Source organism: Aythya marila (genome assembly GCF_965140915.1).
Source record: "Aythya marila genome assembly, chromosome: 9".
Taxonomy (NCBI): domain Eukaryota; kingdom Metazoa; phylum Chordata; class Aves; order Anseriformes; family Anatidae; genus Aythya; species Aythya marila.
The window spans coordinates 8,457,359-8,463,358 of NC_139050.1; the positions used below are offsets into that span (position 1 = coordinate 8,457,359).

Genomic DNA, 6,000 nt, shown 5'->3' on the forward strand with positions numbered 1-6,000 from the left:
TAAAATGAAAACAATAAAATATAGTTTGATTGTAACATCTATGATCTCGTACATTCAAATCTCCAATTTCCTTAAGACCCCTAGCAAGCACAAAGGATTTCAGGATTCCAGTTGGGTCATGAAGATAGGAAACAAAGTCAAGGAAACAGAAAATCCTTGTGATTTGTGTTTAAAATTCTTATTTATTTAATTTTTACTACACAGTTGTTTTTAGGATGCTCAGTGCGTGAGCTACTCTGTTCAGAAGGCATGTGGTGGTCTGCATGACCTTTCTGCCAGCAGCACTTCCTGAACGCTCAGTCCTACAAATGAATCTAGAAAAACACAAAACCTTTCCACCCTTGCGTTGCAAGTTAAATGTTATTTCAAGATAAAAACAGCTCCTTGAGATTTGTGCTCTGCAGGGGACAACTATGACCACGGATCACTTTTAGCCTCTGGGAGAACCGTTTCAGTAAGCAGCTACCTTTGCTGCAAGACTGCCATGACAAGTCCTATTGTCTCTCCATCTCACTTACACCACTGGCACACTTCCTACGGACTGTGACCTCCATTAATGCACACAGGGCACTTGCAGGAACCGTGGCAAACCGATTTCAATCCCTGTGATTTTCTAATCAGCGAATGCTGTAGTGGTACGAGAGACAGGCTGTAAGGCATACTTCTACCTTTCCGCAAAGTTTTACAGTTATAAATGCAAACTGCTTCACTCCCCAGAGGAGGAAGGGTTGCACCAGTTACACCAGGAGTGCTATCTTGCTCTCAGCTTCTCTCAGAGTCAGGGATCTCAGCCACAAGGCAGGGCTCCAGCACCAGCATGGTAAGGGCTGTGAAATGCAGATCTGTGTGCACGGTGCATGTGACAGGCCTGGCTCCAGCTCCATGCTTCATTCCAACAGCTTCGTAATTCTGCTGATCTCTGTGCCCCAAGTGAGCGACCACGTACAGCACAACACCCACCCCCTCCCCTGCTCCTGCTGACAGCCCTCTCTACCAACCTAGGCAGGAGGGAGCAGGCACCAGCAAAGGACCTCGTAGATGCTAGACGTATTAACACTCAACGTGTACTTAGAAGTTGCGCCGTGCATTTGAGTGAAGTTCCTAAATATTTCCAGGTGCCTTGGGAAAGGGACGGCGATAATCAGAACCAGCAGCACGCCTGGGCTAGCTGGCTGGGGGTCGCTGGCTTGCTCCAGCAGCACCGGAGCACACACCAGGCAGCAGAAGGAAGGCAGCTCCGCTCCGTTCATTTTCGGAAGCTGCCAGTTCCCAGAGGAAACACACATCAAGAGCGCACAGACATTTTAGCTCAGCCTGGCAGAGCTCTCTTCTCCTGCATTCACAGAGGTGCTGTTCCAGGTATCCAGGGCACAAGGGTAAAAAGGGAAAAAGTGGAGGCCTCCCTGCCCTGCAGCACCCCATTGGTACAAGGGGTGATATCCTGTGCAGTGTTTCTATTCTAAATTAAGCTATCACAAGCAGACTTGTTTTTACGAAGACAGAGGAATAAGCAAGATGCTGCACTGCAGCTGTCTCTGCAACCTTTGTTTGAGAACAGAGGTTATGGTATCTTGTGAGGAACAGATCATGAGCAAATATTTAAGATCATCTGACATCTTTCTGGCAGAGCTGCAACTCTCAAGTCTCTGAAGACACCCAACACAAGGCAGAAACTCAGCAGGCAGCTTCCAGAGGCTGCCAAGGGACCAACAAACCCAAGTGAAGCAAACGCACTACTCGGGACCTGCAGAGACAAAAACCTAGCAGACAGCACGCAGCGGGGACAGCACACAGCCACAGCGGGGACAGACTTCACAGAGATGCTGTCACTCTGCCCTGTTTCTTCCCCAAATGAGCTCCTAGGAGCTCTCAGGACCAGCTTAGATTGAATACCCCAGACCTGCAGATGAAAACACCGGCATATATACACCCCGCTTCAAAGGTCCTTCACCAGAGCTGGCACCCGCGACGACACCAAAAGGCAGGTGTGTGGGCTGCTGGCACGTGGTGGGAAGCACACACGCCCCTCTCCTCGCTTCCAGCTGTCCTGCACACCACGGGCTCTGTCTTGCAGAGCTGAAATCATGACAGATACGAACAGGCTTAAGTGCCGCCTTAAAGCACTAACCAGTGCAGCACCATTGCTCAACGTGGTGTTTAACAAACACAAACAGATGTGCCCACACAACCGGAGATGTCCACAACAGGGTACACAAAAAAAAAAAAAAAAGAAAGAAGAAAAAGTTTACACCAGTGTTTTCCCTTACCCAGGGAGGGAGCCAACACTGCCAGACCCCACACTGCTCGGAGCCGGGAACAGCCCTGCTCTGTTGCAAAGCTGAACACTGGCCCCAAAGACTCTCTTTGCTCTGCGTGCCATCAGCTACAGCGTGTCATCCTGCTCCTCACCTTCCCAAGCTGTAGCAGAAAGCAAGCTCACATCAGCTTTGTCTGTTTTCACTGCCACCACCTCAGCGAGAACAGCACCGGTGTCCTTCGGCTGATGGGCAAGCCAGCAGGGAGCAGACTGAGCTCCCCGTGGAGCTGCTGCTTCACAGACCCCCCTCCAGCCCCTCCTCGTACCTGCTCACCTCCTTACTGCCCGCATCACGGCAGCGATGAGATGTGCAGGGGCACAGCGAGCCTCCGGGGTGGTTTCAGGAAGGACGCTTTGGGTTCACATGTCACTAGGGGTTGAACTGCCACGTGTGTTTTAAAAAAGGCAACAAGCCTGGGTTTTATCTATAAGCAGATGCCCAAAGTATGGAAGTTTTCCCAAGTTTTTTAATTACACAAGTAATTAAAGCATCTGATAACAAGGAGTTTTGCTGGCCAGGTATCTAGGAGCTCTTTACAGCGAAAACACCTCCTTTCATATTCAAGTTTTTTAATCAGCACAGTTACAACTGAAAGAGCTTTCAGAGGAACTACCATGGCTCGCACGTCACAGACAAGTTCCCAGCCAAGCAGCACCAGCTTCAAGCACGGCTGAAGCGATAAGGGATTTCAGCAGACCTGCTCGTAACCTCGGTGAAAACGTTCCCAGTACACAGACATCTCACAGCTCGGCAGCACGCGGGCCACCTCACGTTCAGAGATGGAGCCCGGCCTCCCTGAAGCAGCTATGCCAAAAGCTGTATGTAGGTCAGCAACCTAAGAAGGGCTGTGGTTGGGATGAAGTATCAGACTGATTCATAATGCTCTTTGATTGCTAAATCCTTTACAGAATTGGGTTTTACATTACTCCAGCAAAGACAAGGGCTACAGTAAAGGCCAGTATGTTTCATAAAACATCATCAAAATAATACTGTCAGATCTTTTATTGCCATCTTTATAAATGCTGAGTTGAGAACAGGAAAATGATGTTTTGCCCTAGGGCTGCAAGGGCTGCTTTGACCTTCCCATGAACATGACAGAGGACTGCGGCCCTACTGCACCATTCCTGCCCCTCCAAAAGCTGCCGGTGCAATGGCTCAAGTGGGTCAGGAGAAGCAGAGGGAGGTGACAGACCTTGAGTTCAAACATCGTCCTCAGTGCCAGCCAGCTGGGCCAGCCTCAGAGCCCCAGGTAGGACAACCCAAGGTGGATTTTGGCTAGCACCAATTACCATCCTCCACTCCCTCCAGCCTGGAGCAGCGTGGAAGCCAGGAGGGACTTGTGCTTCACTACCAGCTGCGTGCTCGCTGCCTGCAAGGGCGCTGTCACCTGTGCACTGCCTTTGGGAAAGCTCTGCCCTTCAGCAGGCCACCTATCCTCTCGCACAGACAGGGAAATAAGCCTCTGAGCACGCAGTAATCCCGTTTCTGCAATCAAGTTCCTCTTGAACCACAGCCACAAGATCAGACTTAAAGATATGAAACATCACTGGCTGCATCCACTTTGCCATTAATTAAAGTACCCTCGGCCATCTCATTGTGGGACTTTTAATTTCCTCCCATGCATTTCCAGCTCCTGCAAGAGGGAACTCTGTCAGCAACCGTTACAAATTACGATTCAAGTACTTGCCTGCTTTGTCCCAGAAAAATTAGGTCTTGGCCAATGACGATGCACCTCCACGTCCACAGCTTGGTTTCAACCAAGTATCAGCTACTTCCAAACAACCAGCAGTTAGCCGAGCAAGCAGCCCTGTTATCAAAGCCTTGCAAACACATGCTTGCTTGCACAGGATACGGTGGAGGAGACACTCATGTATTCCTCTCGCTTTCTGAATCATGACACATAACCTTATGCTTGCTGTCAGCAAGGCAGGCATGCTGCTGGTCCCAGCTGGTGGTTCACTGCCCAGCTCTCTGAAGCAGGCTTTTCAGCCCAGCCACCGCTTTTGCAGAGAGGTGCAGGCACAGCACAGCACAGCACACCCGCAGAGCCTGAACCACTGCCACTGCTTACCACAAACAAGGCCATGGCACGGCACTTTGTCCACCTAGAGGAAGCATCCACAAAATGACTGAAAAGGAGCGAGAGCACAGCGTGGGGCAGCTGCAGGCCGTGGTGCCATCCCGTCCCTGGCACCCAGGCCCCCTGGCTCTCCCGAGCACACGCAGCTCTGCTCACTGCTCCCCGCACCACGGCCACTTCTGGCAGCAGCAAACAGCCCCAGGAGCCAAGCCAGGCGGTGACACACGCTCCATCCTGCCGGACCCTGTGCCCGTGGTGCCTCCAACGTGGCGGAGAGGAGCCGCGCTGCCTGCAGGAGGGGAGCGCCGGGTCCCCATGAGCTCCTGCAGCCCTTGCAGAAACGAAGGGGGAAAGTTGGCCTCATGCAGCACTCCTGGCCCGAGTCCCAGGGGCCTTCTGGGGAAGGGTTTTGCCAGGAATACTCTTCTTCCTAGGGCACGTCCAGCATTGCTCACCTCTACACAAGCCCCACCATTACCCCGAGCTTTGCTGAAACCTTCGCCGATGCCGTGACCCGGGCAGGAGGGCTGCACACTCCAAACCTGCCCTTCCCCGGGCAGCAGGTGAGGAGGCTGGCTCTGTGAGATACAGATACACGCTGCTACAGCCAGCAGCTCCTGCAGCAAACCCCAGGGCTGCACCCTTCACACCAGCACCCCGGGCGGCCGCTGTCCTCCCCTGTGCGGAGACCGGGAGCGCATCGCGGTGCTCCCCTGCCTTCAGGCAGCACAGCTCGGCAGCGGTAACCCCCCGACAGCCCTGCAGGGGGGTTTGGCTCCCGCTAGGCCAGCGAGAGCCCGAGGCAGCGCCCCGCCAGCCGCGCTCCCTGCTGGCAGCGGGACCCGCACAGCCCGCGCCCCGCCGCCCTCCCGGCACCATCCCCGCGGGGCTCGCTGCTCGCACACCGCCAGGGCAGCAGCCCCCAGCCCCCAGCCCCTCTCCTGCCACGCTGCGCAGCCCCCAGCCCCCGGCCGTACTCACGGGCTGCGCCCCGCCGCCGGGGGACACCGCGGGGGCTCCACCGCCGGCCTCCGGGCGCTCCGGCAGCACCGCCGCGGGGGCGGCACTCCTCGGCGGCACCCGGGGAAGGGGGCGGCCGGCCCGGGCCGAGCCGAGCCGAGCCCCTCCTTCCTCTCCTCTCCTCCCCTTCTCCCTTCCCACCTGCGCCGCCGCCGCCCGCCTTTGTTGCCGCCGCGGCCGGGGCCGGGCGGTGCTGCCGGGACCCCCGGGGCCCCCCCGCTCCGTGCCCGTCCCGCTCCGGGGATGCTCCGCAGGCTCCGTGGCCCTCCTGGGGCCGCACGGGGATGCAGGCAGGGCCCCGGCTGCATGGCCCCACCGCCCCACAACGCTCCTCTTTGGGGCACAAGCCCCGGAGCTTTGGGGTGTTATATATGGAGTGGTAATGCCTGTCGAGAGAATGGTTGATATTAATAAAGAAGGGGGAGATTTGGGAGTGTGGCCATGGGCGTTGGAAAGCCCCGTGGTTGAGATAACATTAGACTCTTAAGGATGAGGCCATCAGGAGTATAAAAGAGTTTAGAGGGAACAAAGAAGGGTGACTCAGGAGACTCCATGCAGTCTCCGGTTTCTTGTTCCCCAGCC

At 55.1% G+C, this 6,000-nt stretch overlaps 1 protein-coding gene across 6 annotated transcripts in view; it reads right to left on the bottom strand.

The window, feature by feature from the left end:
* The window catches only part of ST6GAL1 (ST6 beta-galactoside alpha-2,6-sialyltransferase 1), a 43,182-nt gene extending 37,667 nt beyond the window's left edge, over nucleotides 1-5,515 (bottom strand). For all 6 annotated transcript variants that reach the window (XR_014318147.1, XM_082767645.1, XM_082767648.1 and 3 more), the window contains exon 1: nucleotides 5,380-5,515. The gene's annotated coding sequence lies outside the window, so the exon portion shown is untranslated. The remainder of the gene's footprint in view (nucleotides 1-5,379) is intronic.
* Between the last annotated feature and the right edge of the window lie 485 nt (nucleotides 5,516-6,000).